The sequence below is a fragment of the Bos indicus genome, chromosome 11 (genome assembly GCF_029378745.1).
Source record: "Bos indicus isolate NIAB-ARS_2022 breed Sahiwal x Tharparkar chromosome 11, NIAB-ARS_B.indTharparkar_mat_pri_1.0, whole genome shotgun sequence".
NCBI classification, from domain to species: domain Eukaryota; kingdom Metazoa; phylum Chordata; class Mammalia; order Artiodactyla; family Bovidae; genus Bos; species Bos indicus.
In genome coordinates this window covers 69,962,556-69,975,800 of record NC_091770.1, presented here as the reverse complement: position 1 = coordinate 69,975,800, position 13,245 = coordinate 69,962,556, and the positions used below count along the sequence as shown (strand labels likewise).

Below are 13,245 nucleotides of genomic sequence, written 5' to 3'. Positions count from 1 at the left end.
AGCTTAGCTCCATATGGATGAGAAGGAGACTAAGAGATAAAAATAGAGTGCTTTGTATAACTCGGATTATGAGAGATGTCTTCAGAGAAGGCAAGTAGAAAAAAAGAGCTAAGAGGTTGAACCATGAAAAGATTTGCATCCTGTCAAGTTACTTGGCGACATGAAGAAGGCTTGAGGTCAACAGGTTAGAGCTGGGCTTTGCAACCAGAAAGGTGTGAATCTAAGTCAGGCAAGAAAATTAACCTCTCTGGCTTCAACCATCCTCTCTTGTACATTAGGGATGATAATTTCTACCTCTGGAGATTGCTGTAAGAACCAGCAGGATAACACAATATCTACACACACAACTGGTGCACAACTGATGCTCAGCAAAAATTCTTATCAGGTTCCTAAATAAGAAGAGGAGGCCAAAGGGAACTTAGGCTTCTCACAGCCCTGTTTGCCAACCATATCATCTATTCTTCAACCACCCTCCAGGGAGGAGCACAAAGGCTAGAATAGCTAATCTGAGTTCTATTTTCTCTTGGAGAGGGAATAGGGAAGGTCACTGATTTGGGAGAGAGAGAAGAGGCAAGAAGACGCCGTGCTCTGGGACTTTGTATCATCTTTTCTGGGCTTCTTTGCAAGAATCATCACTGTGTCCAATCCTTTCACATCTGCTGCCCTACTTTTAAGATATACTCACCTTCTATTTCCCTTGCCTTGCTCATTATTTTCTACCCAAAGTGGCTGAAGGCTCTCAATGCTTGCTCATGGATCAATAGAATATGTGTCAGAAAGCAAATTAGTCATCTACTCTTTACTTCATCATCTCCATCTCCTTTTTGCCCTGGAGATGTGAAGAAAGGGAAAATTTGATATAAAGACCATTGAATGGGACTTTGGGAAATTTTGTTGGTATCCAGGCTTCTCACATTTGGTTGGTATCTTCTTCTCACATGTAGAACTTGGTGCCCTCATTCATAAATAAGAGGTTTAGACTCAATGATTCTAGAAACAATTACCCAGAGAAACCTAGGTTCCAGCTCCAACTTTGCTATTGATTTGCTGGTTACCTTGAATAAGCCACTTTACTTTTCTGGGCCTTAAGTTCCTCAAATACAGAATGAGACCCACACTAGATGTCTTCTAAAGTTCCTTCTTGATTTGACTTTTTTAAGATTCCAAAGTCCCTACTCTTTGAAGCGTTATAACTAATTTATTAAATCAATCTGTTTGGTGGTGCTAATGGGTAATTTTAGTCGCTAAGTTGTGTCTGACTCTTGAGACTGCATGGACTGTAGCCTGTCAGGCTCCTCTGTCCATGGCTTTCCCAGGCAAGAATACTGGAGTGGGTTTCCACTTCCTTCTCCAGTGGATCTTGCCGACCCAGAGATTGAATCTGCGTCTTTACAACTGAGCCACCAGGCAAGCCACTAATGGGTACTAACTCCCAATTATCACTGTGCATTTTAATAGCTGCTTCTGGAGCTACTGTTACCTTGATCTCCAAGACAAGTTCTCTGTTGGGAATTCCAGAAGGCAGAGGAGGAATAGTGCCAAATCTAGTGCAGGTAGCCAGTCACTGGAATGGCCTTTAGTAACACCACAGAAGCTGGCCCTGCCCTGGAATCTAGTGCAGATAGCCAGTCACTGGAATGTCCTTTAGTAACACCATAGAAGCTGGCCCTGCCCTGGAGTAGGAGTGAAATAATTCCCAATGACACTGGCCAAACTAAGTTTAGGGGGGAAGAAAAAAATCCTTCAATTACCCTTCTATTAAGTATCTTTCTACTCCTCAACCAGCAGAGATTTATGTGCCAGCTGCTCTCCAGAGCTGCCATCCTCCTGGTCCTAAGGTTAATACCATTCGCCCTTTCATGATTCAGACAATTCACCTTTATAATGTCAAGCTGAAACAGGCAGAGCTAGGCTTGTTTGAGTTGACATGCCACTTGCTGCCTACATATTTTATCAGCCTTGAAGACTTTCTACATGCTTCTGGGGGCTGAGCTACTGCTATGAGCTAGTATCCATGAATTGTAGGCTGCCTTAATCTTCAAGACTTGCTTGCTAGGTCCCCAGTTTCAATAACAGAATGCAAAGAGAAGGAAAAAAAAACCAACATTTTGTACTTTGTAGCACAAAATTATCCTTATAATGAAATGTATCTTATAATGAAAAGTATAGCCATTAAGCCTGGCTCCTCTGTGGATGATCAAAAAGACCCAACCACATTAGCGGAAGATCAAGTCAGAAGGTGGCCACCTCCACCCCACATCAACAACTATCGGTGCCTTTCCCAGAGCTTCAACTTCTGAAGCCCATCTTCCATCTTGACTTTTCTTCTCCAATTAGAGTCATCCTGCTTCCACGTGGAACAGAAGGGTGGCATGCCAGCTCAGACACTGCCTAGCAAACATGCTCTGTGCGCATGTTACACAAACAGACAACAGAACATTCAATTCCAGCCTCAAGTATCATCAATCCTTGAATCTTTGAACTCTGGAGAGACTGATGATCAGTTGTGTATGGATCAGATTCTGCCTAGTAAAACAGGCCAGGCAGATACTCCTATTATCAAATAGGTTTGTTTTGAAATTCATACTCTGAGGCAGCTTCTCTTCAGCTGTCAAAGATGTACTTTGTGCTTTAAATAGAAATGGAGCCAATATTATTGCTTATTTGGGGTGAAATTAGATTGGGCTTTTCTACATTCTGATTAAATTTCTTATAAAATTTCAACACAGGTTTCTTCTGACCTAGCTTTAGTGCCTTTTGAGCAATAATATCTGGGACTTGTCTTCTCTAAAAATGGCAGATTAAGTCTCATTTTCCTAAGCCTTTTCTGAGTTTCTAGATCTAGGGTGTTTCTTGGATCTCTCTCTTCAGCCCTCCTTGACGCTGTCCCCAGGAGATGGGTGCTATAGAGTCTCTCTTACAAATAGGACTCAGAGGAACTAAGGGCTTCAGTGAAGTGCTCAGCCTTAAGCAACCCAAAATGGCTGAACAGGCCCATACCCAAGGGGAGGTGTAGAAACAAACATTTAATAACCCCAGTTGTCGGCCAGGGACTGTGCCTAAGAGATTTCTTATATCACTATATTTAATCTGCTGAACAAATTGAGAAGTGAATTGTGTTTTCTCTTTAAAGCTGAGGAAACTGAGACTCAGAAAGTTTACTCTACTTGTACAAAGATGAAAGGACTGCCCTGAGGCAGAGCCAGAATGTGACCCAGGGCCGACTAACGCTGAAGAGCTCACACCTCCACAGCTTCAGAATTTTAATCCAGGGCCAACAGATCAAATTAAATAATATATGAGAAAGCTATGAAGTGCTATGTTTTGGTTATTATTAGATACTATGTCTGTAACTTTGTCATGTCCATAAAGGCTGCTATACTACCCTAAGGGGACAGAGCTATATTTCATCTGTGTCAGGTCCAAAACTGTACTTTTCACATATCCGTTTGGAACCAGGAGAATCTAACCACTGAGAAAGAGCAATGAGAAAAAGACTTTGCAGAACCTGCTAATCACATAGTTGAAATCACTGTGACCAACAGAAAGTCACTTCCATCATGGAAGAAAGATAAAGTAATGGAATCTTCTGGAAATAACTGGCCTGCTGAGAGGAGTGTCAAGTGCTATCAAGGGAAAGGTCTTGGTAGAGCAGTGAGGGCGACTCCAGGCTCAGTCCTGCACACAGCAGCTGAAGGGCCTCAGAATGTCCATTCCTTTTTCTGCACCTGGCTTTCTGCAATTTGAAAATGATGGAGCATCTGATGCTCTCCATTTCTGAATTCGGTGATTCCATAGAGCTCACCGTGAGCCAACACAACCTTACAGACTGTTGGTCCCCTCACTCTGTCTGCCTCTAAATGAGGGCCTGCTGTTATCCCTAATGGGTTCCCCAGGAAAGGAGGTGGAATGTGCATCACACTCCATAGGGACTCAGTTTGCCTCAAGATTCTCAAAGAATTAAGAAGGAGAGTTCAGCCAGATTTTACAGATGACTGCCAGGGTGAGTGTGTGTGTGTGTGTATTCACACATTTTTATCAGTCTGTACCCATATTCTTAAATCTTCCAGGATATGAGTTACATTTCTAAAACTGAATTAACAGCTTCAAGAAATTGTTCTAGTATAAAATACAGCCATTCAGAAGAACTGTTCAGTAACCCATCAGAAAAACCCTGTGGTGGCCCTTCCCAGAGAGATGCCCAGTTCCCTTGGCTGTGGTGAGTTGGCAGTGACCAAGCACTTTGAGACTGAATCTGGACTCTGGGAATGTGTGTGATTACCACAGCAATCTTGCTCAAGGCCTGAGCCTAGGAAGCCAGCTGTGGCTACTCTGGCAAAGGTGGGAATCTTCCCAGCCTGAGCCACAGGAAGGAGACTGCATGGAAGTTTCAGGCACTGTCCAAGCATAACAGGGATAGCAGATGTACTTTGAACTCTAGAGTCTTCTCTTGAGTGGACTTAGAAAGTCCCACAGTCTTCCTTTATATCCAAACTGACCTCAAGCTTCCCCAAATCCCTTAGATCAAGGTCCTTTGTACCTCCTTCACCCCAACCCTATAAATGCAGAGACCCCCCACTAGTTTCCTAAGTCTCCTTTAGACAACCCAAATTAAGGGACCAACAGCCTCCTTTAGACTTTAAGACATGTCTTCTGAGGCTGGCTGGTTTCTAGAGGCCACAGGTGGCAGGTGCCAGCCTGGGCAGGTTCATAGGAGCCCATTGGATGATGTTGCCCAGCCTCAACCCAACACAAGGAGTGAAAGCAAAACCACAGAGTGAAAAGCAGAGTCATAGAAAAAAGAGAGAAACAGTATGTTTATCAACCTCGTGATACTTCACCCTTCTTCATTTTGTCTCTTATTACAAGTGTCCCAGGAGTCAAGCTTGGACTTATGTTCTCGACTCTGGCAGCAAGGAGTGTATGGTTATAGAAGAGCCCCAAGTAAGGGATCTCCCTGGGGGAGATGGAGAATAGTTCCAATGGAGGAATTATGAAATTCCTCCATTTCATAATGGATAGCATGTACTGAGAGTTTAACATGGTCAGGCACAATCCGAGGCACCCTATATCATTATTTTATTGAGTTCCTATGAACTAAATGGGATTTGTATCTCAATTTGATAGAGGAAGACACTGGAGCTTAGAGAAATGAAGTCACATCTGAAGTTACTTGCTCACATAGGAAGTGACTGACTTGGTTTCCACTGACCTGCTTCCTCCATGGGACCCCAAGGCCTTGACATCAGTAGCTCACTAACAGGGAATTATGAACTGAAAAGGCAGCAGAAAGACTTCCCTTCGTTCAGAGCCACAGACACCAATAACAGTCAAGACCTGCAGTGAGGCAAGACAGGAACTGGGACAGGCAGGGTCAAGACAGGAAGCAAAGCACTGAGCTGTCCTTGAAGAGTGTCCTGCTCCCCCCTTCACAAAGCCAGACCTGGGATACCCTAGGCGAGGACTGAGTCAGTGTGTCCATCCCCAAGAGCCAAGTCTTACTCCCAGTGGGAATGACTCAGAAAGTCAAACCTACAGCGGCATTGAAGTCTGGGACTCCATGTTCATGTCTGTTTTTCCTGATATCCTCTGTGGTATCCTTTGTGGTTCTTGGTAGGCTAAGGGTCTCCGTTAAGGGAACTGAGAGTGGGATGGGCAAGGTTTTTGGACTATCTGGGGCCCACAAGAGAGTTTATTCAACTGTATACTCAGCCCTGGGATCTGCATCTGAAAACAGAATTAACAGGTTTGCTACTAGTTTAACATATGGCAACATAATTGTGATTTTTGCCTCGGGGTTATTTTCCTCTCTCTAGTTTTCTTGATCCAGTGCTTAGCTGCCAGGATGCTGACAGCCTGACATGGGGCCTGAAATCTCTCATTTGCTGAATGGTGGTCTCTATGGTCCCACCCAGCTCTGCAGTCTTTTCCTATGCATACTTGCCCATAGGTCTTATTAAGCAACTTAACACCATCAGGATTGTTTCTCAGGGATAGAGCACAAGTCCTGAGATTTGACTCCAGTCTTGCTACTTGTCAGCTGTGCAGTGTGGGGCACTCTCTCCCTCTCTCTGAGTCCCAGCCATCTCAGTGATAAGACTAACTTCCCAGGACTGGTAGGAGGACTCAATGAGAATGATGCATGTCTTTAGAATGGAGAAATTCCTAATGCACATTAGCTGGTTCAGAATTTACTCATGCCCTTTTGAACACAGCTTTCTGTTCACCACGAGAAACAGTATTTAATGGGGCAGTCAGCCAATAGCACATGACCATTTCCTCAGTATTTTGTTGTACCTCAGGAAGGTTGGTGTTTCTGCCTTAAGGTGATATTCGCAGTCAGCTGTTAGAACTTGAAGCAACATTTGAGGTTGTTTTTCCCATTGGACAGGTGAAAACACCAAGACCCAGGCCAGAGAAGATTTACCCAGGGTCATATGGCTGGTCAGGGAGTCCTTCACATACAGAGTAGAGGGCATCTCTCCTGGCTGTGGAGGCCTTTCCGAATGGCATCCTCTCCAGGCAGCACCAGGCCTGAGCTAGGTTGAAAATCTGTTACTGAATCACCAGCTCTCACGTCCTCAGGCTTGGCTTATTGGCACATTTAAGCTAAGGCTGTAATGATTCATGGGTGGCCTTACAAATGCCAATGTATTCCTGACAAGCCTGATTTGTGTATTCAATAAAGAACCATATGAAGCACCATACACATGTGGCAATTTTCTTGTAGGTGACCTTTAGAGGTCATAAAATAGAGCTTCATATTCGAAACTTCAGTTCATTAGATAAAGCTCCAGGAACCAGCAGTCTTGAAATACTGTCAGGCCTTAAGAATTGTATCCAGCTCAAGAGAACTCCCTTGGCTGCCACCAATCCTGGGGCACAAGGTGGAGTCTCCTTTTCTCAAGAGATTTCCCTGAACTTTCCAAATGTTGACCTCAAGATCATGAAAGACCCTGAGGACCATCTTAGAGGAAGACACTGAATCCAGAGACATAGAGGAGCTTGCCAAAGGATGCACAGTGGGTGAGTTTAGAAGTGTTCTAAATTCCAGCTCCTAACCTGGTAACTTGTTGGGGGCCAGAGTGAGGTACTCCGCCTGTGACAAAGGTCATGAGGAAGGAGGCTCGACATACGCAAAGGCGGGATCGAGCCTCAGGAGTCCCCCTGGAACTCCTCGAGCATCTACCCCCATAATCAGAGCCTGCCTACTTTACTACTTTGTGCTCTTACCTACACCTCTGACTTTATGGGGGGCTGTCCCCCACGACCTCTTTCGGAGAAAGAGCTAACCTAGAGCTCCAGTCAATAAAAACTCTTGGGTGTGACAAGAGTGTTTTAACCTACAAACTCCTCTGAAGGTTCTCTAGCCTGCCTGACAGGCTCGTCGGGCCACATGTGATTGCTCACAGCCTCCCAACCGTGAGAGGCACGAGATGCTTTAAACCCTCTAAAAACAGGTTCTTTAGAGAAGTTAGAAAACTGTAAGTATAGTGGGCTAATTAGAAATTGTGTTGGTGAAGGGTTTTTCATTTGTTGAGCCAACGTTTGTTGCTAAGTCTCCATATCCCCTGCCCTTACACACATTAATGAATATATAGAAGGAATAAGTATTAACCTTTGATATTAATCACGTTAGACCTTAGGCTAAGTAAATTCTTTCCTTAACTAAAACCCACTACACCCTCACCCTGTAGGAATGTAACTTTATTTGGGTGGCGTCTGTTTTGAGACTAATCAGCCCTGGAGAAATAAGTGTCCTGACTGACCGCTATCACAAGGAGAGGGTCGTAAATTGTCAGCAGGCCCCCCTGGCCAGAAGATGATGTAACACCCCTAAGACCTCTGTATACATTTGTGTGAAGCACCTGACTTTAATAAAAGTCAGGACTGCTGTCCCCACGTGACTTTTGTATAACATCTCAGTGTATAAAAACAGACTCTGGAAAATAAAGAATTGGGATCAGTTTCTCGAAATACTGGTCTCCCCATGTCGCTCTCTCTCTCACTCTGGTTGAGTCTCCATCTGGAGCGCGGAACCCACCATGCTTACTAATTATGCCTGGGCTTCTAAGATCCGACCGGGGAGGCCTCAGTGTCTCCTCTCCTTCGGGAGAACGGAAGGACGCCTGCGGCCTACGTAAGTGGTGCAAACTTCTTGTCTTGAAGTTTTATTGGTCTCCCGCGTAAACCAAGCCACTCAGCCTCTTTTCTCCACTGAATTTTCCTACTGAGCTATCCTCATCCTATTACTCTTTATATCTTTGATAAAATATTTAAATAAATAAATAGGTCGCCGACGCCGTCCCCGCTTCGAATACCCTGGATCAGCCGGGGCAGGACCCCGGCAGTAACTTTTACTATTATCACTCAAAGCTGTGAGTAACAAACAAGTAAAATGATATCTTAAAACAATTTTTAAAATTCTAAAAAATCCATACTGTGTTTTTCTGGATAAGCTGGCAAAAGCATACATAGCTAGATTTCAAATATTCCACAATGATTTGATGGCTAAAATAATCTCCAATAAGGCTTCCTGGCCTCTCGCATCCTAAAAGTCCTCTTCTCCTGCTTTGTGGTGGTTGCTGGACAGCAAGTCTGTGCACAGGCCAGAAGCTATGTGAATACAAAGGGAAGAGAAAAGGGTGGTCTAGGAGTCAAGTGGGAAGATCCTCTTTTGCCCTGTTTTATATCAAAGCCTCAGAGGGGCACCAGGGTGTCTGGGGAGTAAACAGAGACATAAGCTCCAAACTGGGGTCTGACTGCTCAAGGTGAAAGCTTGCCTCTGTCACTTACTGGCTGTGCTATCTCAGGGCAAATTATTTAATTTCTGTGTGGCTCGATTTTGTTTTCACTTTAAAGTGGGGATTAAAACAGGGGCCACCTCAGGGAATTATGAGGAGGATTAAATGCAATACACACATCAAGCACCTGGCATGGGGACTCACACACACAGTCTGATTCTTACTAAATGATGGCAAGCTTTGTTCTTGCTCTCCAGTTGGCTCCAGGCTCAGTCACCACAGAGCAGAAATAAAGGGGTGCATGTTCAGCAATGAAGGCAGAACTATGTGAAACCTTGTGGAAGCTCCTCCTCACTTTGACAGGCTGATCAAGCTTTCCTTTGGAAGTGAAGTCACGCTAGACCTTGAGTAAGAAGAGCTGGGTTCAAGCCCTGGCTTGAGATATTACTTCAAGAAAGTCCCTCAACCTCTCTAGGCCTCAGTTTCCTCATCTGAAAAATGAAGTAGTGGAATAAAATGATCCTCAGATCTCATCCATCTCCATCATCCTAAGACCAATTTCACCTTTGGGCATGGCTGAAACAAGCTTTCTAATCTGCCTCTAGCCAGCTGGTCAGCAGAATCCCAGGAGTCCTGACTTCCAGCTCAGGCTCCTTTCTCCTTTCTCCTCTGGGTTTTCTTCTTAAGGAGCACTTAGCCCACCAGTCATCTTCTATGTTAATCCACCAGCTACCGTCAACATTCTGGTCACACTCTATGAGATCTGCCCCCTGCTTGCCCTCCCCCACCACTGTTCACTTGGAGGGACCCCAGAACTGAAATCATTCATTTCCTCCCCACCAGCATCCTCCCTACAATGTATCTGGGAACCAACCACCAAATTTAAGACATCTGCTCAGCTCACTTATAATCAAGATGCAGCAAAAAAGGGCCAAGTCTCCTTCAATCAATCAATTATATAAACACAGCCTCGGAAGAGTCTCAGAGGAGGGTGTGTGTGTGCATGCATGCCCACAAGGGTGGAAGATCAGCACAGAAAGCTCAATTCTCATTTCCCTTATCTGTGGCCGTAACAATATTACAGATTGAAGAAATGGGACTTGGCTCTTCATTCCAGAACAGAAAATTAGAAATAATTTAAATTCTGAAGTTAATAGCCTCTTCATTTTACAGATAGGAAAACTAAGGCTCAGGAAGGTGAAATAACTTGGCCAAAGTGGCATAGCCCAGGTTCTGGAGAAGCAGAAAGCTAAGACTAAAGTCTAAATTGGACGTCTAGGCCAGTTTTCTGCCTGCAATTTTCAGGAAGCGTTTATGCAAAACATGGTATCTCTAACAGAATGAGGCCAGATCTGGAGAGCATGGTGAAAACATGCTCTTTGTACACTGCTCAGCATGGTATCCACCCAAATGAGATCATTCCTGAAACTAGATGGTTGGAGGAGATCTCTGAGTAGTGTGGCAGCCCCAACAACCGGAGAAGGCTGAGGGTCCTGGGAAGTCTTGACCTCATGCAAGGTGGCCCTTCCCACTCGCTCATCTGTCTCTGCTGGTGAGGACCCCCTGAGTGTTGGAGGTGAATATGAGGTTCCTCCCTGGTGCCAATCTCAGAACACAGGCTTCCCTAACACAGACTCTGTGACCTTCAGAAACTCCTAATCTGGCGGGAAAGAAAGACTTACTCACACCTGACTTTCACCATAAGCAGACCTGGGGAAGCCATGGGAACACAGAATAAGAGAGACCTGCCTGGAAGGATCACGGGCTCATGGAAGAGGCAACTTTTGGGCTGCAGTTTGAAGGGTGAAAGGATTTTGACAGATGATAAAGATAACTAGGAAGGTTAAGAATAGAGGAAGGAATGAGGTTATTCCAGGGAGGGTGAGGAAATAGTTTGCTTATTTTCATGGAGTCATGTGGATTTTGAAGCTGGACTTCTCAGCATTAAATCCCAGCTCAGAGAGTATCATGGTTCAGGATAAAGTGTTCTCAGGTTCCAGAGGACAAAACTAGGGACTTAAAGAGTTTTAAGGAAAACTATTCTAGCAAATAGTCATGCCACCAAAATGCAGGCTATTGGCCCCTCACTGGAGCAGCTCTCATTCCTCTTCAGAGAGCACTAGGGAAGCACCTATGCTCCAGCACATGGAACTCTGTCCTCACAGCTAATCCTGACAGTGATGCTCTCAATTAGGAATCATGACCATTCCCACTCTTCAGATGACAAAGAGAATCAAAGACGGTGGTTGTCACTGATGGTAAAATAACAACACTCTTAAGAATCAGAGCTGAGAATGAAATTCACATCTCGATCCCAACTGAGCTTCTTCCCCATCATTCAAACAGAGGCTGGAAGATGTCTTGCTTCCATGTCACAGAGGAGATTTTAATAGGCAACTAGGAGGTGTATGAAAGATCTATGGTTTCTAAGCCCAATCCTACAGTCCCCACATCCCAGAATCTTGTTTTTAAGCTCTCCAGGGGACTTCCCTAGTGGTTCAGTGGTTCAGTGGCTCAGACTCCGCATTCCCAACTCAGGGAGCCTGGGTTCAATCCCTGGGCAGGGAACTAGTTCCCACATGCCACAACTAAGAGTTTGCATGCTGCAGTTAAAAGACCCTTCATGACGCAACGAAGATCGGAGATCCCACTTGCTGCAACTAAGAGCTGGCACAGCCAAATACATAATCAAACGAATATTTTAAAAATTATTTTAAAAAGAAGCTCTCCAGGTGATGGCGAAGCAACTAGATTGAGCTTGTATGTGAGCTTACCCACATCAGGATGGTACTAACCCTACACTGATGTAACCTTTAGGGCAGCAAGAACCGCCAGGCTGACAGAGACCCACAGAATTAAAGTGATAATGTGAGTAAAGCAATATTTGGGAGTAACATGTGAGGAAATGCTTTGTAGCTCAAGTACTGAGAAAATATCAACCACCACCCAGGGGGCAAGAGCAGGGGACAGTTGTAGGGTCTGCCAAGCAGGTGGCCTGGGTCTGAATCTCAGCTGTGTTACTAGCGCTGGGCAGATCAATGACCTCTCTGCGCCTAATTTACCCGCTGTAAGATGAGGCTATTTGATGAGACTGCTGTGGGCCCCGAAAGCTCACCATTTCTGTGAATTTCTCACAGACCAAATTATTCTAGTCATCTATTCAAATGAGCTGGTTAAAGTCTTGTTAATCTGAGGTCTGTTCTGTCATGAAATTCTGCCCCTGAGGTAGGTCTTCACATAACGCTTCACTTTAAGAGGATTTCCTCTCATTTTTATCACTGTTGATCAGTCATTTTCCTGCATATGTTGTGGACACATGTCTTTCTAGACTGGTTAGAAATGCTCTGTATACAATATCTCAGATGTCCCAAAGCTGTCAAAACAAAAATTCCTCAGCTCACTCATGTCTGCTGAATGTGCTTTTTCAGATTGAGATTTTTTTTTAAAAAGCCTGCCCTAAGTAGTTAAAGTCACAGCTTTTCTTTCTAAATGAAAATATGTCCAGCCTAGGAACTGTTCTCCCCTTACACACATGTCTTTCCTGATTAATACGACATTAGGAGTAACAGGGCTTAAGGGAACATCCATACCTTTTACTAAACTAGAGATCCCCAGGGGCAGAAATGGCTGGGAACTGAGGGACTTGAGTATACTCCTGGCTGGCCCCTGGACCGTTCAGCACATGCTGTAGTTTCATCCAGGGTATGTTTAAGAAAACACTGGGGATGCAGAGGAAACAGGATGTGGATTATTGACCTCTAAGAGCTTCCAGTTTAGGAATCAGGATGATTCAGGGTCATACATAACTAAGATATGAAGAAAGTGTGACACAGACATGCAAAGTGCTGCAGAAGGACATTATATAACCTTTCTTGCTGAGAAGATGGGAACAGTGAGGTCTACAACCTTGTAGATTGTCCTAATTTGGGGTTAATTTGGTCACTAGCTGTGGGGTGTGAATGCTCACTACATGGTTTCCAAAAAGACACTCTAATAGGCAGACAGTATCTTTGCTAAAGTTGAAAGTCTTATTTCCCAAGTAAACCTTCCTATAGGCTTGACAGTTCATCAGATCCAGGGGTACAGATACAAAACAATCATACCACAAGTGTTTAAGCAGCACCATTCAGACGGATATTCAGAACCACCTTAGACCTGTGACCTATGATAAAAGTGAACTAGGCTAACTGATGAACCTATCTGCAGGGCAGCAGTGGAGACGCACTCACAGAGAACAGGCTTGTGGACACAGTGGGGGAAGGAGAGGGTGGGGCCAGTCCAGAGAGCAGCACTGAAGCATACACATTACCATACATAAAGCAGATAGCCAGTGGGAATTTGCTGTGGGACACAGAGAGCTCAACCTGGTGCTCTGTGACAACCTAGAGGGGCGGTATGGGCTGGAGGTGAGAGGGAGGTTCAGGAGTGAGGGGATATATGTATACCTATGACTGATTCACGCTGATGTATGGCAGGAGCCAACACAGTATTGCAAAGCAAT

The 13,245-nt window shown here is 44.6% G+C and overlaps 1 protein-coding gene across 1 annotated transcript in view; it reads right to left on the bottom strand.

The window, feature by feature from the left end:
- Positions 1–13,245, bottom strand: part of ALK (ALK receptor tyrosine kinase) — a 735,395-nt gene that overhangs the window by 486,455 nt on the left and 235,695 nt on the right. The window lies entirely within an intron of this gene.